Source organism: Amblyomma maculatum, chromosome 8 (genome assembly GCF_055883805.1).
Source record: "Amblyomma maculatum isolate TAMU_Amacu chromosome 8, ASM5588380v1, whole genome shotgun sequence".
In the NCBI taxonomy this organism is placed as follows: Eukaryota; Metazoa; Arthropoda; class Arachnida; order Ixodida; family Ixodidae; genus Amblyomma; species Amblyomma maculatum.
In genome coordinates this window covers 15,726,212-15,750,298 of record NC_139351.1, presented here as the reverse complement: position 1 = coordinate 15,750,298, position 24,087 = coordinate 15,726,212, and the positions used below count along the sequence as shown (strand labels likewise).

The 24,087-nt window shown below is 43.4% G+C and overlaps 1 non-coding gene across 1 annotated transcript; it reads left to right on the top strand.

Moving 5' to 3' along the window:
• The first annotated feature begins 15,826 nt into the window (after positions 1-15,826).
• LOC146180605 (signal recognition particle RNA) lies at positions 15,827-16,125 on the top strand. Its single transcript, XR_014700489.1, has one exon.
• The last annotated feature ends 7,962 nt before the right edge of the window (positions 16,126-24,087 follow it).

Below are 24,087 nucleotides of genomic sequence, written 5' to 3'. Positions count from 1 at the left end.
CCTTTGTAACGCACCCGCAACATTTGAAAGAATGATCGATACTGTACTTTGTGGCCTCAAATGGAGAACCTATGTTACTTGGATGACATTGTGATCTTTTCGTCAACTTTTACCGACCATCTCACGCGCCTGAATGAAGTCTTCACGTGTCTTGCTTTAGCGGGCCTTCAGCTCAACACCAAGAGGTGTCACTGTGCAGAGAAGGAAATTAAAATATTGGGACATCTGGTTAGCCATGACGGCATTCGCCCAGACCCTGAAAAAAATAATCGCGGTTTTGAACTTTCCTCGTCCGCAACGGACTACAGATTTCCGCAGTTTCCTCGGCCTGGCGTCCTATTTCCGGCGATTTATAAGACATTTTGCAACTATTGCTGTGCCACTTCATGAACTACTTAAAGCGCACAGCCCTTTCGTGTGGATTGAACAGTGCAACATTGCTTTTAACGACTTAAAGCACGCCCTCACATCAGATCCCTTTCTTGGCCACTTCAGCGACAGCGCTCCTACCATCCTGCACACTGGTGCCAGTGGTCACGGTCTTGGCGCTGTCCTTCTGCAGCGCGATGCAACTTCACGTGAGAAAGTGATTGCCTTCGCCAGTCAGACCACGACTCCTGCTGAGAAAAACTACACCATTACCGTGCAGGAGTTCCTTGCCGTCGTCTGGGCTGTTCAAAAGTTTCGCCCTTACCTATATGGTCGGCATTTCACAGTTGTGACCGATCACCACGATCTTTGCTGGTTATCTTCACTGAAAAATTTGACAGGCAGACTTGGCCGTTGGATTCTACGCCTGCAAGGATACCATTTTAACGTAATTTAAAAATTGGGTCGCCAACACCAAGACGCCGACGCTCTTTCTCGCTGCCGGGTTTTGGAATCAGCCTGCTGTTTTTCTTCACAATGCATTTCCACGTCTGACCGTAGCCGACCATCGCTTCCACTGACGCATATCACTGCAGTTTCTTTTGACGGCTCTGAGAACAAGCGCACTCTCCGCTCACAGCAATTAGCTGATGCCTACTGCCGGCCCACCATCGACCGCCTTATCGCCGCTTGGAGCCCACCCAACGCTAGGCGTCGCCGACAGCTTCGCACTTTCAAGCTTGAAGATGTCATACTACGCCGCTACGTGTATTATCCTGATGGAACTCGCTGGCTCCCAGCCGTACCGCGTGTGCTTCGCCCACGTATACTAGCGGCGTTCCACGATGACGCTACTGCAGGTCACCTTGGTTTTGACAAAACATACGACCGCGTGAAAAGACGATTCTTTTGGCCCGGCCTGTCTACCACCGTAGCTAAATACGTTGCTTCCTGCCACCTGTGCCAACGTCGCAAGAGGCCGACTTCTTCCCCCGCTGGCCACCTACAGCCCCTTCCCTGTCCCGCCACACCATTCGACGCAGTCGGCATTGACTTATATGGTCCCCTACCTCTCTCCAGTGGGGGTAACCATTGGATTATAACAGCTGTCGACCACCTTACACGCTATGCTGAGACGGCCCCTGTACTGACTGGTTCCGCTGAAGAGGTAGCTAATTTCTTTTTGCGGTCAATCGTATTGTGTCATGGCGCTCCTCGGGTGCTTCTAAGTGACCGCGGGACGGCCTTCTTATCGACAGTCGTATCCGAAGTTGTTTGTGGGTCATCCATCCTCCATAAGACAACCTCAAGCTACCACCCCAGACTAACGGTCTGACTGAGTGATTCCACCGCACCCTATCGGATATGGTATCCATGTACATCACACCGGATCATCAAAATTGGGATACTGTTCTACCATTCCTCACATTCGCCTATAATACTGCAGTACAGCGGACTACCGGCTACTTCCCATTTTTCCTCGTTTTCAGCCGTCCTCCCGCTACAATCCTCGACACTTCCTTCTTCTCTACGCCTGACTACTCCTCATCATTGCCAGCCCAGTTCTTATCCTGTGTGGCCAGATGCCGTAATCTTGCCCGCCTCAACACAGAAACCTGCCAGCAAGACCGCGAGAGTCGCTACGATTCGAAGCATCGCGTGGTCTCTTTTCGTCCTGGTGACGAAGTACTGCTCTATACTCCACTGCGCACCCCGGGCCTTAGTGATAAATTTCAACGCCGCTATCTTGGTCCCGACAAGATCATCAACCAAACTTCCCCAGTAAATTACCAAGTCACACCTGTTGATCCCCCAGCCGACCGACGCCACCGTGGAACTGAAATTGTTCATGTATCTCGCTTGAAACCGTTTGTGCGCCGCGGTACATCGGTTGCTTAGGAGCGGCCGGGCGGGCCGCTTCCGACCCCCCGGGCAGATTATGTGAGCCCTCCCCGGATCTTCTTTAATTTGTACATACCATGATCTTCTTTTTCCTCCCTCTTGTACATACCATCATCATCGTCCCGCGGCGCCGGCCCCTGCGCGCGCTTGGGTTTTCTCCATCAGATTGAATGCTGACACGGAAAACCTTGCCTTGCCTTCACGTCCTTGCCGTCTGGACTTGGCCTTCTTTCACAATATTTACCTATGACTCCCAGATTTCAGGCGCTATTGTGACGAGTTCACATTTTTACTTGAGTGCTCTAACTACTGGGCTACTTCCTATTGCTTTGTCTTTGTAAAATCTCAGAGATGCAAATAGTGGTCCAGTCGGGATTCTGCCTACTGAAATGCAGGCTCATCGTCCGCTGAAAAAGACACTGGTATTGGCGCAAATTATTTTATGCCAAGAAATACCTCTATGCTTGATGTATTTGATTCCTTTTTTGCGTTCTTAAATATATCTCCCCAAATGTCGTTATCAATAATATTGATGATTAAAACATGTTCCTACGAATTGAGTTCATAATTATTTTAACCTGCATGCTAAATGTACTCCGCCTTTAAAGCTCGCCAAATTATTTACCAAATGTGTAAACTCCGTGAAGTACCACTTACTCTACACTCAGGATGGCACCTATTGAATTCCAGGCCCGTCGTCAGCTGATTCACACGCTCACAATTGTCCACATTCTTTTATTTTTTTACCAGGAAGGCTGCTCTTTGTGGCATGTCTACTGCGGTGCAATAACTGACGGAAATGAATAATACAAATCAATTTGTTTTTCACAGTGCGGCATATTTTGAGGCGTTATTAGTTTTTCTTTGCAAATGTTTAGCACATATAGCTGTTTTCGCTACCTGCCTTGTACACAGTGTGCTTATGCACTGCGGCAAAAAGCTCGCTGCCTCATTGTTTGTAAAAGTGATATAATAAAATAGACTGAAGTAATTATCACTATAGCACCACCGGCTTGTACGAAAAAAAAATATGTAAAGTTGAATAAGCGTATTTTGTTTTATTCGGGCTGTTAGTGTCAGTTCTGAAAGAAATGTTAGTGCTGCTGACATTTTCGGTATGTGTAATTGCTAATTCGTTGAAAACATTTTTCTCCACCGCAAAGCGGGTCACGCATGAAAGTAAGCTTTTCAGGAACCCAGTTTTAGTTTCATTTTACTGTCGAGAGATGCCGTCACAGACGCCTTTACCTCAAGGAATGAAGGAATGCGTCGGGAGCGCAAATTTTTGAATCACTGCACTATGCTTATAAAGAGATCTGAAAATTAAAATTCGTGAAATTCAGAAGTGGTGACTACGGCCAGTCAGCTGCACACAACAGCGGCAACAAATGTTTGCAGCCTATGTGAAAATGCCTCAATGGATGGCGTTTTACGTTGCCCAGAGTTTGAATATGCGCGCATGTGTCAACCAAGAGCTAAACACGTGAAAAACAAAAATATGCACAGAATCAAGAAAAAATTAAAAGGAAGGTAGTTTTTCGTTTTCCTTCCAAAACATAAAATTGTAGGAACAGCAATTCTTAATATTGCTTGACATGGAGACTTGCGCAATTTCTATTTGCTAAGTATATTTTCAGGAGTATGCTGTTGCCAAGATACACGTAATGTGCCGTAAAATAAGCTTGCAATACAATGACTCTTTATGAGAAACCAAATACGTAGCTTTCAGAAGAAATCATTTTTGCTGTTTGTGTCAAAAGCGAGATAGAAGCTTCGGACACAATAATTTTATATTGCTTTTTAAAACGGAAAAACGAAAGCCATTTCCCTAACCTTTTTCGGCAAAATGAAATCTCACGAAAATTGTCTGCAAAGGCGAACTCCCATTTTTAGACAATCAGGAAGCATGATGGAAATACAGCGCTCACTGACTAAGTGATCATGTGACTGCACCGCCAAATTTGAATTGGTCTTGCTATAGTGGATCTTGTCATGCCTATTCTACTGGTCTGTCTGTAACTGCAAGTCTGCATTTCGTTGTTGCCACACAACGAAGCCAAAATTATGGAGATCATTAAGGGGAAATGCGGGGCTAAAATCGCAATATCTAAAAAAGTGTGTTGGTAGTTCGTTTTCTTGGGATTATGCATGTATTAAAGAAAATTGTCAGGAAGTTTGGTTGTCACCTGTGCAGCCGAAATATATTATATATATATTTTTTTTTCCAGTGATGCACTCACCCCTGAAAGAACCTAGGAACGCTGATTTAAACACAAAGAAATTGAAAATAGTGCCTGCCCATGTTAGGATGGTTGTCTTTCGCGCTCTTTAGTAAAAAAGGAACCCCAATAAAGAGTACAGCAGAGAGCTGAAACGGAAAATAGAAAAAACAATTTGGGGACACGGCCACTACAGATTGGCTGCTAAACGGAAATATAAGCTTGGATTGAATAAAACGCGCCACGTAACGTCCGAACGCTCTTTGCGCACATTTGGAGCCGGGACGATCAAATTGCTCGGCAAGTAGGGAATAGAAATGAAACCTGGACAAAAATTCACGCCCAGCAAGCAACAAAGAAAAGCATTTTACTAAAGCAGATGAGGGCGTAATACAGGTGTAACGCTGAAACAAAAACAGGCAACTCGAATTAATCGCTACAGAACAGTGGATTGTTCAAAAGGATGGCCCAGTGTTTGCACAAGGTCGTTTTAATGTATTACTTTGGCCTTATATTTAAATAGGAAGTTCTGAAATCTCTGAAATAATTGTCGCATTTCGTACTTTTTGTAAGAGCACAATTGTGAGATAAATCACCATCTCCAAATGATTTCGCCAAACGCTGCTTTCAAGGCGGTTTCTGAACTAAAAGATTGTTGGGAACAAAATAAGGCACTTTTTGGATTCCTAATTATCCTGTAAGAAAAACAAACGTCAAATATCTGACGTGTAATAAAAAAAAAGTTCGTTGTTAAAGTGGTCACATTTCATATTTCGTTCATAAAGAAGCTGTAAATATCCTAATCCTGCGCAATGAACTGCCTAGACGTTATCCAAAGACAAAGAGGTAGCACGTATTTATGATATTTGAAATCATAGTTTTGTTAATCTGACGCACTTAGTTACTAATTATTACTTCTACAACATCTTTCTATATTTTCTAACGTGATGAAACAGAATATATTCCAAAGAGGGGAAGAAAAGCCATCTCTCAAACTTTTATTGTAATTGGTGCAACTGTTCTGACGTTGACCCCTCATTCTCGCATGCCAAGCTCCACTTGACAAGGCTGTGACAATATTGCGTCCTTCGGTGCTTGTTTCTACCCGCAAACTCATCAGCGCAGTATCGCCAGGTGCCACTGATGCATGTAAAACACCATTCGATATGCATATCAATCTCCACTTGCTCCCAAGTCCAACAAAAATGCTTTTTCTGGCCAGTACTGAGGCCGGCTGTCAAAACAAAAGTCCAGAGTTTGAATCTCATGTAAAATTAAAACGTTCCTTTACGCAAAATCGGCTGAATCTATCTTATGATGTAACTTCATAAATTAAGTTACATCATAAGATACACCCAGCAAACTTTGAATTACCTCATTATGCCTAATCGCCGAAGCAATATTGCCTGCGTAGTCTGACATCACGCAGCTGTCAATAAATCAAAATTTTTACTACTCCAACTACGCCTATTCTGCAACACGTAACCTTGACACTATATTGGGGAAGAATGAAGTGTGCTAAACTCAAAATCCGACGCAGTTTGAATTACGAGAAATAGGTATTAGCACACGCCGTAAGCTAGCATCACAATGTCATCATAGCCTTTCCTTGGATGGTTGGGCAAAGGAAAAATCTTTGGCTTTGTTTAAGTTGCGTAGTATCCCAGTTAAATCATTACACTGTGATTGCAACATAAGACATCCTGCAAAACACTAGAACGCGTCTCAATCGTTTTTGCAATCGTTTCGGAGTTGCTTTGTACTCAAATGAACAACATCTCTCACAAGTGACTGTTAAAGGAGAAAACCGAATGTCCTGGTAATTTTTTTGCAGCGTTTTTGTATTGTTATTTTGCAGCTACGCCTGAGACAACCCACCACTTAAACCACTATTGTCCAAGTGGCCCTCGAACTTACATCAAGGCTTCTAGTACTGCAGTGTAGAGCTTAACGATGAAGCGCTTAGGCGTCGGTGACTTCTGCTTCGAAAAGATAGGCGTTTTTGGCCTAGTACACCCGTTTACAGGGTTGCCTTTTCCAGATGGGTAAAAAATTCGTTTGTAAAATTAGGTACGGATTTGGAGGAGGTGTACATTCTACATTAAAGGCTAATTTTAAGAGCTTGTAAATGGATCTTTGATACAATGACGATTCTTGTGCAACAGAGCACCTTTTAAAGGAGAGAACAGAGAGTCCTGGTAACTTTTTATTTTTTTGCATCGTTCTTTTGTGGTTATTTTGCAGCTACGCCTGAGACAACCCACCACTTCAACCACTCCTGTCCACGTGGCCCTCGAACTTACATTTAGGCTTCTAGAACTGCAGCGTAGAGCTTAACGATGAAGCGTTATTGCGTCGGTGACTTGTGCTTCGAGAAAACATAGCCGTTTTTGGTCTAGTGCACCCGTTTACTGGGTTGCCTTTTTTATAGTATGAAAGGACTTTGGCCATATTCGCAAAAAGTTCGTTTGAAAAATTAAGTACTCTTTTGGAGGAGAAGTACATTCTACACTAAAGGCTAATTTTAAAAGCTTGTAAATGGAGCTTTGATACAATGAGGATTTTTGTGCAGCAGAGTACCCTTTAAAGGAGAGAACAGAGTCCTGGTAACTTTTTTTTTTTTTTTTTTGGAGCGTTCTTTTGTGGTTATTTTGCAGCTACGCCTCAGACAACCCACCAGTTCAACCACTCTTGTCCACGTGGCCCTCTAACTTACATCTAGGTTTCTAGTACTGCAGAGTAGAGCTTAAACAGGAAGCGCTTAGGCGTTGGTGACCTGTGCTTCGAGAAAACATAGGCGTTTTTGGTCTAGTGCACCCATTTACTGGGTTGCCTTTTCCACATTCGCAGAAAGTTCGTTTCAAAAATTAAGTACTGATTTGGAGGAGAAGTACATTCTACACTTATGGCTAATTTTAAAAGCTTGTAAATGGAGTTTTGATACAATGAGGATTTTTGTGCAGCGGAGTACCCTTTAAAGGAGAGAACAGAGAGTCCTGGTAACTTTTTATTTTTTTGTTGCGTTCTTTTGTGGTTATTTTGCAGCTACGCCTCAGACAATTCACCACGTCAACCACTCCTGTCCACGTGGCCCTCGAACTTACATCTAGGCTTCTAGTACTGCAGCCTAGAGCTTAACGATGAAGCGTTTTTGCGTCGGCGATTTGTGCTTCGAGAAAACATAGGTGTTTTTGGTCTAGTGCACCCGTTTACAGGGTTGCCTTTTCCACATTCGCAAAAAGTTCGTTTGAAAAATTAGGTACTGATTTGGAAGTGGTGTATATTCCACACTAAGGGCTTATGTTAACAACTTGTAACTGCAGCTTTGCCACAATGATGATACTTCTGCAGTAGAGTACCCTTTAAAGGAGAGAACAGATAGTCCTGGTAACTTTTTATTTTTTTTAACAGCTTTCTTTTATGGTTATTTTACAGCTACGCCTGAGACAACCGACCACTTCAACCACTCATGTCCATGTGCCCCTCGAAGTTACATCTAGGCTTCTAGTACTGCAGCGTAGAGCTTAACGATGAAGCGCTTAGGCGTCGGGTACCTGTGCTTCTTGAAAACAATGGCGTTTTGAGCACTCTGCAGCGAACAAGTAATTTTACGTTCCTTTATTGCTTTTATTTGGGCAGAAGAGATGGAATGAAAAGGATGACTGCACCTAATGTAATTCAAAACACCTTGAGAAGAACGAACAAAAAAGGCACGTGCAAGTGTTGTGTCTTATATTTTCATAATTCTATCATAGTGCAGCGGTGGCGTAGCGGTAGGACATCCGCCTCGCATGCAAGAGGACCGGGGCTCAAATCCCGGTGCCGCGCAATTCTCCACCGGGTGAAAAAAAAAATAAAAAAAAAAGAAAAGAAATCCGCGTGTCGATGGAGTTGCATACACAGGTTTGGGGTGCGACCTTATGCCGGTGAACACCTCCGGCAACGCACTCCCTCACCGGAACAGGAGTTGGCCACCCTGGTGCAGTAATTGGCCGCAACCTCCTATGATAAGCTCCATAAAACCCCGGCCCTCAGTCACCAGCGGCTGCGGAACAAATGACCACGGCGGCGGTCAGACCTGTGACGCAGCAGGGGGTGCTAAGAAAGCCTGACTCCGCTGGACAGGCCGCCATTGGAAACTGACCCTGGCAACGTTTAATGCTAGAACCCTAGCTAGTGAAGCTAGTATAGCAGTGCTGTTAGAGGAACTAGAGGGCATGAAATGGGATGTCATAGGGCTTAGTGAGGTTAGGAGGCCAAATGAGGCATATACTGTACTGAAGGATGGGCATGTACTATGTTATCGAGGTTTACCAGAAAGGCGACAACTAGGAGTAGGTTTCCTTGTCAATAAGTATATAGCGGGTAATATAGATGACGTCTATAGTATTAATGAGAGGGTTGCAGGCATCGTAATTAGGCTTAACAAGCGGTATAAACTGAAGGTTGTACAGGCCTATGCACCTACATGTAGTTATGATGACCAGGCAGTCGAAAGCTTCTATGAAGATTTAGAATCGGCAATGCGAAAAGTAAGAACGCAGTATACTGTACTAATGGGCGACTTCAATACCAAGGAAGGGGAAAAGCAGGCAGGAGACAAGGCAGTAGGTGACTATGGCATTGGCTCTAGGAATAGCAGGGGGGAGTTACTAGTTGAGTTTGCAGAGCGCAATAACTTAAGAATCATGGATGCCTTCTTCAGCAAACGAAAAAAACCGAAAATGGTCGTGGAAAAGACCTAACGGAGAGACTAAAAATGAAATCGACTTCATAATGTGTTCAACCCCCGGCATTGCGCAGGATGTAGAGGTAATCGGGAAAGTGCGATGCAGTGACCACAGGATGGTGAGGTCCCGAATTAGCCTAAATCTAAAGAAGGAACGCAATAGATTAGTAAGAAAGAAACCCATCAACGAGTTAGCGGTGAGGGGGAGGGCAGAAGAGTTCAGCATCTCGCTACAGAATAGGTATTCAGCTCTAACTGAGGATGGCGACATTACCCCAGAGGCAAGGAACAATAATTTCAGAGATATCATTACTGAGTGCGCGGTAGAAGTAGGCGGTAGGATAGTTAGAGAGGATACCGGTAAGCTGTCTAAGGAGACGAAAGATTTGATTAAGAAACGCCAGAGTATGAAAGCTTCCAATCCAACAGACCAGATCGAATTGGCCGAGATATCAAAGCTAATCAATAAGCGCAAGGTGGCTGATATAAGGAAGTATACCAAGGAGAAAATTGAGCATGCTGTAAAGAACGGGGGAAGCCTTAAAGTGGTAAAGGAGAAATTGGGTATAGGCAAAAACCAGATGTATGCGATAAGGGATAAGGCGGGCAACGTCATCACTAATATGGACAAGATAGTCAAAGTAGCCGAGGAGTTCTATACAGATCTCCACAGTAGCCAAAGTAGTCAGGACCGTAATGAGATTGGCCGTAGGGAAAAACTGTCAGACGTTCCACCAGTGACGAAGGACGAGGTCAAGAAAGCACTAGAAACTATGAAAAGGGGGAAATCAGCTCGAGAGGATCAGATAACTACAGATCTGCTGAAGGACGGGGGGGATATCGTGCTAGAAAAACTGGCCACCCTGTATACGCAGTGCCTGGTGTCATCGACGGTACCGGAACCATGGAAGAATGCTAACATTATCTTCATGCACAAGAAAGGGGACTCTAAGGACCTTAAAAATGACAGACCAATCAACTTACTGTCTGTTACGTATAAGGTATTTACTAATCATCATCATCAGCCTGATTATACCCACTGCAGGGCGAAGGCCTCTCCCATATTTCTCCACTTAACCCGGTTCTGTGCTAGCTGCATCCACTTGACCCCTGCGAACTTCTTAATCTCATCCGCCCACCTAACTTTCTGCCGCCCCCTGCTACGCTTTCCTTCCCTTGGAATCCAGTTTGTTACCCTCAGCGACCATCGGTTATCCTCTCTTCGCACTACATGTCCTGCCCATGTCCATTTCTTCTTCTTAATTTCCACTAGAATGTCGTTAACTTGAGTTATTTCTCTGACCCACTCTGCACGCTTTCTATCTCTTAATGTTACCCCTACCATTTTTCGTTCCATAGCCCTCTGGTTTGTCCTCAACTTAAGTAGAACTCTCTTGGTTAGCCTCCACGTTTCAGCCCCATAGGTAAGTCCAGGCAAGATGCAACTGTTGTATACTTTCCTCTTGAGCGATACCGGTAAGCTGCTAGTCATAATCTGCGAGTGCTTGCCAAATGCGCTCCAGCCCAATCTTATTCTTCTTGTTATTTCCTTTTCATGGTCGGGATCTGCGGTTACTACCTGTCCTAAGTAGACATATTGACCTACTACTTCCAGTATTTCGCTACCTAATGTAAACTGCTGTTCCTTCCCGAGGCTGTTGAACATTACCTTAGTCTTCTGCATATTGATTTTCAAGCCTACGTTTCTACTTTTTCTGTTTAGGTCATCAATCATTATTTGCAGTTCATCCCCCGAGTTGCTTAGCAAGGCAATGTCATCAGCAAATCGCAGATTACTGAGGTATTCTCCATCTAACCTTATCCCTAACTGCTCCCATTCCAAGTCTCTGAATACTTCCTCTAAACAAGCTGTGAATAGTACTGGGGAGATTGTGTCTCCTTACCTAACACCTTTCTTTATGGGAATTTTGTTGCTTTCTTTATGTAGAACTATGGTTGCTGTGCAGCCACTATATATATCTTCCAGCACTTTCACGTACGGCTCGTCTACCCCCTGATTTCGCAATGCCTGCATCACCGCCGAGGTTTCAACTGAGTCAAATGCTTTTTCGTAATCAATGAATGCTATGTATGAAGGCTGGTTATATTCCGAGCATTTTTCTATCACCTGATTGATGGTATGGATATGATCGATAGTAGAGTACCGTTTCCGAAACCCTGCTTGATCCTTTGCTTGATTGCAGTCTAAGGTTGTCCTGATTTTATTAGCGATTACCTTAGTAAATACCTTATACGTAACAGACAGTAAGCTGATTGGTCTGTAATTTTTAAGGTCCTTAGAGTCCCCTTTCTTGTGAATGAGGATAATGTTTGCATTCTTTTATGCTTCCGGTACCGTCGATGACACCAGGCACTGCGTATAAAGGGTGGCCAGTTTTTATAGCACGATATCCCCCCCGTCCTTCAGCAAATCTGTAGTTATCTGATCCTCTCCAGCTGATTTCCCCCTTTTCATAGTTTCTAGTGCTTTCTTGACCTCGTCCTTCGTCACTGGTGGAACGTCTGACTGTTTTTCCCTACTGCCAATCTCATTACGGTGCTGACTACTTTGGCTACTGTAGAGATCTGTATAGAACTCCTCTGCTACTTTGACTATCTTGTCCATATTAGTGATGACGTTGCCTGACTTATCCCTTATCGCATACATCTGGTTTTTGCCTATGCCCAATTTCTTCTTTACCGCTTTAAGGCTTCCCCCGTTCTTTACAGCATGCTCAATTTTCTCCATGTTATACTTCCTTATATCGGCCACCTTGCGCTTATTGATTAGCTTTGATATCTCGGCCAATTCGATCTGGTCTGTTGGATTGGAAGCTTTCATACTCTGCCGTTTCTTAATCAAATCTTTCGTCTCCTTAGACAGTTTACCGGTATCTTCTCTAACTATCCTACCGCCTACATCTACCGCGCACTCAGTAATGATATCTCTGAAATTATTGTTCCTTGCCTCTAGGGTAATGTCGCCATCCTCAGTTAGAGCTGAATACCTATTCTGTAGCGAGATCCTGAACTCTTCTGCCCTCCCGCTCACCGCTAATTCGTTGATGGGTTTCTTTCTTACTAATCTATTGCGTTCCTTCTTCAGATTTAGGCTAATTCGGGACCTCATCATCCTGTGGTCACTACATCGAACTTTCCCGATTACCTCTACATCCTGCACAATGGCGGGGGCTGAACACATTATGAAGTCGATTTCATTTTTAGTCTCTCCGTTAGGACTTTTCCATGTCCATTTCCGGTTCTTCCGTTTGCTGAAAAAGTATTCATGATTCTTAAGTTATTGCGCTCTGCAGACTCAACTAGTAACTCCCCCCTGCTATTCCTAGAACCAATGCCATCGCCTACTGCCTGGTCTCCTACCTGCTTTTTCCCTACCTTGGCATTGAAGTTGCCCATTAGTACAGTGTACTGCGTCTTTACTTTTCGCACAGCCGATTCTACATCTTCGTAGAAGCTTTCAACTGCCTGGTCATCATAACTACATGTAGGTGCATAGGCCTGTACAACCTTCAGTTTATACCGCTTATTAAGTCTAATTACGATGCCTGCAACCCTCTCATTAATACTATAGAATTCATCTATATTACCCGCTATATACTTATTGACAAGGAAACCTACTCCTAGTTGTCGCCTGTCTGGTAAACCTCTATAACACAGTACATGCCCATCCTTCAGTACAGTATATGCCTCATTCGGCCTCCTAACCTCACTACGCCCTATGACATCCCATTTCATGCCGTCTAGTTCCTCTAACAGCACTGCTAAACTAGCTTCACTAGCTAGGGTTCTAGCATTAAACGTTGCCAGGGTCAGTTTCCAATGGCGGCCTGTCCAGCGGAGCCAGGCTTTCTTAGCACCCCCTGCTGCGTCACAGGTCTGACCGCCGCCGTGGTCAGTTGTTCCGCAGCCGCTGGTGACTGAGGGCCGGGGTTTTATGGAGCTTATCATAGGAGGTTGTGGCCAATTGCTGCACCAGGGTGGCCAACTCCTGTTCTGGTGAGGGAGTGCGTTGCCGGAGGTGTTCACTGGCATCAGGTCGCACCCCAAACCTGTATATGCAATTCCATCGACACACGGATTTTTTTTTTTTTGTCATCCGGTGGAGAATTGCGCTGCACCGGGATTTGAACCCCGGTCCTCTTGCATGCGAGGCGGATGTTATACCGCTACGCCACCGCTGCATAAAAAGTATTTACTAAGGTTGTCCTGATTCAATTGGCGATTACCTTAGTATTTACTAAGGTAATCGCCAATTGAATCAGGACTACCTTAGACTTAAATCAAGCAAAGGATCAAGCAGGGTTTCGGAAACGGTACTCTACTATCGATCATATCCATACCATCAATCAGGTGATATAAAAATGCTCGGAATATAACCAGCCCTTATACATAGCATTCATTGATTACGAAAAAGCATTTGACTCAGTTGAAACCTCGGCGGTTATGCAGGCATTGCGAAATCAGGGGGTAGACGAGCCGTACGTGAAAGTGCCGGAAGATATATATAGTGGCTGCACAGAAACCATAGTTCTGCATAAAGAAAGTAACAAAATTCCCATAAAGAAAGGTGTTAGGCAAGGAGACACAATCTCCCCAGCATTATTCACAGCTTGTTTAGAGGAAGTATTCAGAGACTTGGAATGGGAGCAGTTAGGGATAAGGGTAGATGGAGAATACCTCAGTAATCTGCGATTTGCTGATGACATTGCCTTGCTACGCAACTCGGGGGATGAACTGCAAATAATGATTGATGATCTAGACAGAAAAAGTAGAAAGGTAGGCTTGAAAATCAATATGCAGAAGACTAAGGTAATGTTCAACAGCCTCGGGAAGGAACAGGAGTTTACATTAGGTAGCGAAATACTGGAAGTAGTAGCCGAATATGTCTACTTAGGACAGGTAGTAACCGCAGATCCGGACCATGAAAAGGAAATAACAAGAAGAATAAGATTGGGATGAAGCGCATTTGGCAAGCACTCGCAGATTATGACTAGCAGCTTACCGGTATCGCTCAAGAGGAAAGTATACAACAGTTGCATCTTGCCTGTACTCACCTATGGGGCTGAAACATGGAGGCCAACCAAGAGAGTTCTACTTAAGTTGAGGACAACCCAGAGGGCTATGGAACGAAAAATGGTAGGGGTAACATTAAGAGATAGAAAGCGTGCAGAGTGGGTCAGAGAAATAACTCAAGTTACCGACATTCTAGTGGAAATTAAGAGGAAGAAATGGACATGGGCAGGCCATGTAGTGCGAAGAGAGGATAACCGATGGTCGCTGAGGGTAACAAACTGGATTCCAAGGGAAGGAAATCGTAGCAGGGGCGGCAGAGAGTTAGGTGGGCGGATGAGATTAAGAAGTTCGCAGGGGTCAAGTGGATGCAGCTAGCACAGAACCGGGTTAAGTGGAGAAATATGGGAGAGGCCTTCGCCCTGCAGTGGGTATAATCAGGCTGATGACAATGATGATGATCACTATAATGCTCGAACTGGGATAATACGTGACTAAACTACAGACAAACATTCAATAAAAAAATTTTGTATTTGAAATGTAAAAGATGAAGTCCCTTTAAGGTTTCCTCTGGCCCGCTGTTCCACAGAAGCATGGTGCAAAAGACAGAAGCTGCACTTGAACACATTTCACCTTCGAGCGCATTGATACACTTATTCGGTAGGGTCTGTGTAGTGCAGGAAAAAATATGCTTCTTATACATGGCACTGGCTTTGCATCTGCTGCGGTTTAAAGGGAAATTCTCTGCATTTGCACAGTAATTCTTCCGTAGAGAAATTCAGGCTGCTCAATATTAACAATGTTTGCACGCAATACATAAAGAGGCAAGAATCAAAGATATATAATAACTTGTGTGACTGTTCGATATCGTTTAGAAAAATGAAAAAAATTAATCGCAAATAATTTTATTTATGTAGAGGGGATAATACGTTGGAAACACCCATCACCCGAATAACTTGTGAGGCAGAAAACGCCAATTTCCTTAAACAAACTTGGGCGGCTTACAATATCTTATTTCCTTGCAGATTATCGAGCGGTGCTCCAGTTCTTGCATGTCGAAGTATTCAAACTGGGGTCTCGTCAAGACGATACTTCTTTCCACCGAGTATGATTCAGGATTTGTATACGCACGTTCAACAATGTTGGCTTGCATAATTTTGAACAAAGACAGGCGGTCTAGATGACACACTGACTAAGATGTTAAGTATGGCAGATTCTATAATGTGCTAAGGCCATTCAACATATTGCGCTCTTTGCATCGGCCTCCCATCTTTCGAACGGGTATCGAAGCTCCGATTTAGGACCGAGGTTGGCGCTACCTAGCGAACGAGAAAGGAGGTTAGGCCGCTGCGCTTAGCGCGGCATCTTTTGATCTCAAAACAAAACCAGATCGGAAGCGTACATTTCTGCACGCTGGCATTTCAACTGTGAGCCAGAACGGATCGCAGAAATTTCCTTACAAGAACATGAAAGTATATGTGCACCGGAGACAGCATCCAGTTAAAAAAAAGAATTGTAATTACAAGGAAATTAGACAATGGTGGATATAAAAACCAGCCGCATTGATCGTGCCTCCGCCGGGGGTAGTGGCGTGCACCTGTAATCCAGTTGCTTGGAGGCTGGCGTTAGAGGACGGGTTGAGGCTGGGAGGCCTGCCCCACGTCTGCCCATGTTGATCGGGGGTCCGCGCTAAGCTGGGCGCCGATATGGTGGCCCCGGGGGAGCTCGGTGGCGACCAGGTCGCCTAAGGAGGAGCGAACCGGCCCAGGGCGGTAACGTAGCAGGCAAAAGCTCCCGCGCTGTGCAGTAGGGGGATCGCACCTGTGAATGTGAGGCGTGGGGTAGCCCAGACAATACACTCGGACCTATCGCCTTTTTTTAAAGTAGCTATCGTAATTGCACAAAGGGCTAGTGCAAAATTTTCCCCATCTATCGGCACTTTATGCCACATGCTTTCAAAAGGGCATTGGCACTACGGCGTTCAAGCAAGCTGCACACGTTTGAATTTCATTTTGATTTCCGCTGCCACATTTTTTTTTTGCAGTGTCCATGGGTACCAAAATTGCCCTCTGATGATTGGAAAATGATGTTCATGAGAAGGTATCACCAGAAGTAATGTATTCTCGAATTGCAGTGGCATCGATTCATACCTTTGTGTAGGCGAGTTGGTGAAGCATCGTGGAGAACAGGAGCGCAAAAAACCAGGACGCAAGGAACACATAGAAACAGAACTGCGCTAGTCCTGTTTCTATGTGTTCCTTGTGTCCTGGTTTTTTGCGTTCCTGCTCTCCACGATTACAGTGGCATACACATGCACGAGTGTTTTGTTCTATTAATTTGCGAAAATTTCTCATAGGATCGGAAAACTTTACAGACAAAAATGAACTTGAGACTCTGTACCATGATTTTTGTTGTCTGAAAATTTATAATGACATCTATTTATTCTTTAGGATGTCTAAATTAGGCAACCCTAGGTGACGTCATTGACACAATAGAATAGCAAATGCGCGTAAAGTTTGCCTCTTCGATAAATATTCGCGGAGCAATATTATTGATACCTACTTGCGTATATATTTTGCTATGACTGCCAGATTTCAGCCGAAATTGTGACGAGTTCATCCATTTTTTTACCTTAAGTCCTCTAACCACTGCGCTTCTTCCTATTGCTTTGCCTTTGAAAAATCTCAGAGATGCAAGTAATGGTCCTGTCGGGATTCTGCTTACTGAAATGCAGACTCATCGTCCGCTGAACCAGACACCTATTTTATGCAAATTATTTTATGCCAAGCAAACACCTCTATGTTTGATGTATTTAATTATTTTTTTGCGTTCATAAATATATCCCCCCAAATGTTGTTATCAATAATATTGATGATTAAAACATGTTCCTACGACTTGAGTTCATAATTTTTTTAACCTGCATGCTAAATGCACTCCGCCTTTAAAGATCGCCTTAATAATTTACCAAACGTGTAAACTCCGTGAAGAGCCACTTACTCTACACTCAGGATGGCGCCTATTGAAACCCAGGCCCGTCGTCAGCTGATCCACACGCTCACAATTGTCCACATTCTTTTATTTTGTGCCCGGAAGGCTGCTCTTTGTTGCATGTCTGCTGCGGTGCAATAACTGATGGAAATGAACAATAGAAATGAATTTGTATACTACAGTGGGGGGCGTCTATTTGGAGGCATTAATATATTTTTTTGCAAATATTTAGCACATATAGCAATTTTCGATACCTGCCTTGGACACAGTGTGCGTATGCACTACGGGAAAAAGCTCGCTGCCTCAGTGTTTTTATAAGTGCTATAATAAAACAGACTGAAGTAATTGTCACCATAGCAGCTCCGGCTGGTACGAAAAAAAAAGGTACAGTTGAATAAGCGTATTCTGTTTTATTTGTGTCAGTTCTGAAAGAAATGTTGGTGCTGGTGACATTTTCAATATGTGTAATGACTAATTCGTTGAAAGTATTTTTCTCCACCGCAAAGCTGGGCACGCATGAAAGTAAGCTTTCCAGTAAGCCAGCGTAAGTTTCCTTTTACTGTCGAAAGATGCCGCCACAGGCGCACCTACCGCAAGGAATGCGTTAGGAGCGCAAATTTTTGAATCACTGCACTATGCTTACAAAGAGATCTGAAAATTAAAATTCGTGAATTTCTCAAGTGCATACGATAGCGGCAACAAATTGTACAGCCTATGTGAAAAAGCCTTCATGGATGGCGTTTGAGGCTGGCCAAAGTTTGAAATGCACTCAGGTGTGAACACAGAACTTTACACGTGAAAAACAGAAAAATATGCACAGAATAAAGAAAAAATAACAGTGAAGGTAGTTTTTCGTTTTCCTCCCAAAACATAAAATTGTGGGAACTGCAATTCTTAATAATGCTTGGCATGGAGACTTACACAATTTTTATTTGCTAAGCATATTTTCAGGAGTATGCTTTTGCCAAGACACACGTAATTTGCCGTAAAAAAAGCTTTCAATACAATGACTCTTTATCAGAAGCCACTTTAAGAAGAAATCAATTTTGCCGTTAGTGTCAAAGGCGAGATATTAGCTTCGGACACAATTATTTCATATTGATTTTTAAGACGAAAAAACGCAAGCCAGTTCCCTAACCTTCTTCGGCAAAATGAAATCTCACGATAATTCGCTGTGAAGGTGAACTCCTATTTTAAGACGATCAGGAAGCATGATGGAAATACAACGCTCACTGGCTCAGTGATCATGTCACTGCACCGCCAAATTTGAATTGTTCTTGATCTAGTGTATCTTGTGATGCCTATTCTACTGCTCTGTCTGTAACTGCGAACCCGCACTTCGTTGAGCCACACAACGAAGCCCAAATTATGGGGGTCATTAAGGGGAAATGCGGGGCTAAATTCGCAATATCCATAAAAAAGCGTGTTGGTAGTTTGTTTTCTTGGGATTATGCATGTATTATAGAAAATTGTCAGGAAGTTTGGTTGTCACCTGAGCAGTCGAAATATATATATTTTTTCCAGTGATGGCACTGACCGCTGAAAGGACCTATGAACGCTGATTTCAACACATAGAAATTGAAAATGGAGTGTATGCCCTTTTTAGGATGGTTGTCTTCCGTGCTCTCTTCTTTTTTGGTATTTTGGCCTTAGATTTAAATAGAAAGTTCTGAAATCTGTGAAATAATTTTTCGTAAATCGCACTTTCTTTAGGAGCACAATTTTGAGATAAATTACCATTTTAAAATGATGTCGCCAAAGGCTGTTTCAAGGCGGTTTCTGAATTAAAAGTTTCTTGGGAACAAAATCAGGTACTTTTCGGATTCCTAATTATCCTCTCAGAAAAACAAGCGTCAAATATGTAACATGTAATGAAAAAAAAAGTTCCTTGTCAAAGTGCTCAGAGTTTACGCAACGGTCATAAAGAAGCCGTAAATATCCTAATCCTGCGCAATGAACTGCCTAGAAGTCATCCAAACACAAAAGTTAGCACATATTCATGATTTTTGAAATCATAGTTTTGTTAATCTGGCGCACTTAATTACTTATTATTACTTGTACAACATTTTTGTATATGTTCTAAGGTGATGAAACGTAGAATATATTCCAAAGAGAGAAAGATAAGCCATCCCTCAAATTTTTATTGAAATTTGTTCAACTGTTCTAAAGTTCACCCCTCATTCTCGCATACGAAGCTCCACTTGACAAGGCTGTGACAATATTGCTTCCTTCGGTGCATGTTTCTACCCACACACTCATTAGCAGATTATCGCAAGGGGCCACTAAAGCATGTAAAACACAACACGACATACATATCAATCACCGCTTGCTTCCAAGTCCTACAAGAAGGCTTTACGTGTCCTGTAGAGCGGCCGGCTGTCAAAACAAAAGTCCTGTGTTTGAATCCCATCTAAATTTAAAACGTGCCTTTATGCGAAATCGTCTGAACGAGTGTTATGATGCAACTTAATAAATCAAGTTACATCGTAATATACATTCAGCAAACTTTGAATTACCTCAATACGCCTAATCGCCGAAACAATAGTACTTTGCGCCTGACTCACATTTAACTGCGTTGTGGGGTGTTTGAGGTACCTGCGTAGTATGACGTCATGCAGCTGTCAACGAATCAAAATTTTTTTGCGATGCCAACAAAACCTATTTTGCCACACGGCACCTTGACACTATGTTGGGAAAGAACGAAGAGTGCTAAACTCAAAATTCAACGCAGTTTGAATTAGGAGCCTTAGGTATTAGCACACGCCGTAAGCTGGCATCGCAACGTCATTGTAACATTCATAGAGGAAAAATTGCACAGACAAGCAGAAGGGGAAAATAATAACAGTACACAAGCCCTGCAATGCTTAGATGTCATACTTTCTGCCTATTTATGTAAGACATCTTCAGTGACTTGTAGGGTAATAGTGTAGACTGTGTGGGATAGAAAGAGTGACAGAAGCGAATTCTGTAAAAATTTGTTGACACATGAATTACGAAAAAACATTATCAGGTGTATACAAGCGTGCTCTGTGATGTTTGCATATTTCATTAAGACTGTAAAGCTGTAAGTAAAGTTAAGCGCAGAAGAAATAGAGGCAGCGATCAAAGTTATTGAAATATCATCGTGGACATCAAAGAAAAGATCAAAGCTCTGTGACACTTTCCATTGGCTAAAATAAATTATGTATTGACTTAGGAATGAAGCTGTACCTAAATATGCTCTTCGCTCGAAACCTGGTAGTATGACTTTTGCAATAAAAAAATTACAAGGGTTCGACGCTGTTAAAGCAAATATTGAGCTAAAGCATTTGCTTCGGGTGGCCGAGCGTTCTTCTTTTCTTTTTCTTTTTCTCAGACCACATATTATTCCCCGCTTTAACCAAGCCGTATGAACGTGCCTTACTGGCTTATAAGGGTAAAGTGACAGCAAGGGTCCTAGCAGGCTGATTCTGACATAACCGTCCCTTGTGAAATAAGAGACCCATGTTGGCAGCTCCTGCAGACCGCTTGAGTTGGTAGCCCCGCTCTCACCTTAGTGTCACGTAAGGTGTGACGTCACAGAGCCACGTGGGTAAAGACGTGGCTACTAGCCGCGCTACGCTGAAGGCTCAAAACCTAGAGTAGCATTGCTTTCGCAATAATATATTTCCTTTGGGTGAACCGGAGAGTAGTTGCTGAGCAAGCGTAACACGTAATTAGCCAAGAGTGTTATTCATGTACTGTAGGAGAGAAACAGTGGCGGCAGCAATACACATATTGCTTGATTGGGTCATCGGAATATAGCCAGGAAGATCAATACCGATGCGATAGACAGGAGAGGGATGTACGTAAGTAGGCTGCAGATGAGCAGCAGGTAACAGCCGCTTATTTTCGTGTGGACAAGCGTCTCAGCTGCCGTTAAAACGAAAACAGCGACACGTACGAAGATCGACTCTGTGCACTTAGACTAAATTACGTAACAGGGAGATATGCATGCATTAAAGAGGAATAAACAGGTACTGGCAGATAGGGGCAAGGAGCCAAGCAAATAGGGACCGGAATCGTATTATTCGTCGACCCTTTCTTCCACTTCCTTCTTCCTGCTTCAGGCCGTGACAAAATGAAGCTACTGATTTTACTAAACGACCAAAGGAAGTCTTTGCACTGTTTTGTCCGCAACCACGCACTTCACCGTCTATGTAACGTGTGCTGGTATAACATCGCGTGGCCGCCGCCTGCCCATTCATCTAGACTCAGAACTGTGCAAATTGGTAATCTGTAATGTGACACCGGAAGAGCGCAACCGGTTAAAGCATGACTCCTATTTTAAACACAACGAAGTTTTACACAGCTGAAGCAATTATCGACACGCACTAACGTAATTTCCACACTAAATAAAGTGTACGCTTACAACCAAATATTTAAACCTAATAGGATGTATGTATTGTTTAAGTGTGTTTGCATACCGGTAAAAGTGCTTGGCGAGGTCAACATAAGGGTTGTTAGCGCTGTTAAAAGGAAGGAGTACTCAATATAATAATAAAAATCATTTTTGTTATTGCTACTAAGTATGGTGGCTTCAGAAATGAATTTAATGGCCCCAAAGATGTCCAGCATTATCTTGACTCGGACAGAAAAAGAATAAATAGAGGAAAAATTCATTTTCAAGTGTCAAGTGACAAATTGAAACCTTGAAACTCGCATAGTCATTGTATAAGGAAACCAACACGTTCTTCCCATTGTGAAACAGATCGCCTTGAGAGAACATTTCGTCGTGTATAACATTGAGCTCTGTTATTTGGCGCTGACTAGGAACGATAGCGAAGATTAGGTTGTTGTATCGTTCAAATCTAGAACAAAGCGAGATGCTGTTCTCATGAAGAGAACGATGGCAACACTTTTTATCAAAGATATAAATCTGGCCAAATCTTATAACATCTATGTTAACGGACATCTTTGCCCTGTCCTGAAAACACTCGGTGTATCTATTGGTACGAAACGTAAGGAGGGCTAGAACAACGTTGCTGGAATAAACTCAGTTTCACAGCTCCCCATACCGCCCAGCGGAGGAGTGTGTCCCAAGTGGCGGTCGCGAGAACTAGCGCCGCTGCAGTCAACTTGTGCTCCTTGCCTGGCGCGTCGTCTGCTACATGCGGCGCGAAAGCTTGGGGCGGCCAGCACACACGTAGATTTTGCGTGCTGCCGTTGCACTGTAAATGGCTGCAGTATAATTATAACTACATTACGACAGCTTTGGTGTCGAAGCGACACGTTACTATGAAGAACGCTTTTGTGTTATACAAAATTCACTTGGTAATGCTGTGAAACAAGTCTGAGCGCCGTCGGCTTGCTCACGAGCACTGTTTCTTGCTTTACGCCCTGGCCTTTGCTCTGTAGTATGCTCTTTCAGGCACAGATCCTGTAATGCAAATGAATTATTGAACTTTTCAGAGCATAGGAGCCTTCTAACATTAGAAGGTAACACATTTGATGTCACGTTTACTGCTGCGCTGCGTATATTGCCTCCATTACAGGTAGAACAGTATTCAGAGACTTGGAATGGGAGCAGTTAGGGATAAGGGTAGATGGAGAATACCTCAGTAATCTGCGATTTGCTGATGACATTGCCTTGCTAAGCAACTCGGGGGATGAACTGCAAATAATGATTGATGACCTAGACAGAAAAAGTAGAAAGGTAGGCTTGAAAATCAATATGCAGAAGACTAAGGTAATGTTCAACAGCCTCGGGAAGGAACAGCAGATTACATTAGGTAGCGAAATACTGGAAATATTAGGCGAATATGTCTACTTAGGACAGATAGTAACCGCAGATCCGGACCATGAAAAGGAAATATCAAGAAGAATAAGATTGGGATGGAGCGCATTTGGCAAGCACTCGCAGATTATGACTTGCAGCTTACCGGTATCGCTCAAGAGGAAAGTATACAACAGTTGCATCTTGCCTGTACTCACCTATGGGGCTGAAACGTGGAGGCTAACCAAGAGAGTTCTACTTAAGTTGAGGACAACCCAGAGGGCTATGGAACGAAAAATGGTAGGGGAAACATTAAGAGATAGAAAGCGTGCAGAGCGGGTCAGAGAAATAACTCAAGTTACCGACATTCTAGTGGAAATTAAGAAGAAGAAATGGACATGGGCAGGACATGTAGTGCGAAGAGAGGATAACCGATGGTCGCTTAGGGTAACAAACTGGATTCCAAAGAAAGGAAAGTGTAGCAGGGGGAGACAGAAAGTTAGGTGGGCGGATGAGATTAAGAAGTTCGCAGGGGTCAAGTGGATGCAGCTAGCACAGAACCGGGTTAAGTGGAGAAATATCGGAGAGGCCTTCGCCCTGCAGTGGGTATAATCAGGCTGACGATGATGATGATGATGACAGGTAGAAATCTGCTAGCCTTGGCTACCTGCTCAGGCAGTGCATGAAGTCTGGCTATTCGCGACAAACGATATATTGAACACAGATTACAAATAAACGGTCTCCGTAGTCGCCTAATCAAAAGCGCTTTTCTTAATGTCTCACATTCGAGGTACGGCGTGTAACATAGCTTCGAATCGGCACTCTTGCACTCCCGAATATAGCAATGTAAAACAAAAAGTTTTCTTTATTGTCTAAAACAACGTCAGAGGTGAATAGTTGTTAATGAGATTACTAAAAGACAAATCAGGGAGAATGGGCGTGTGCACTGCGAAAGGAAATGACTGAACAAACGCTTGAGTCTATTCAAAAAGCTTATATTACGAGTAATCAAGTCGCGCCCTTGAGAGATTCCCCTCCCCCATTACACACAGACAGAAAAGGAAAACGATGTGATTTTACTGCCTGTAGGGGATGTAATGTAATTTCAAACTAAC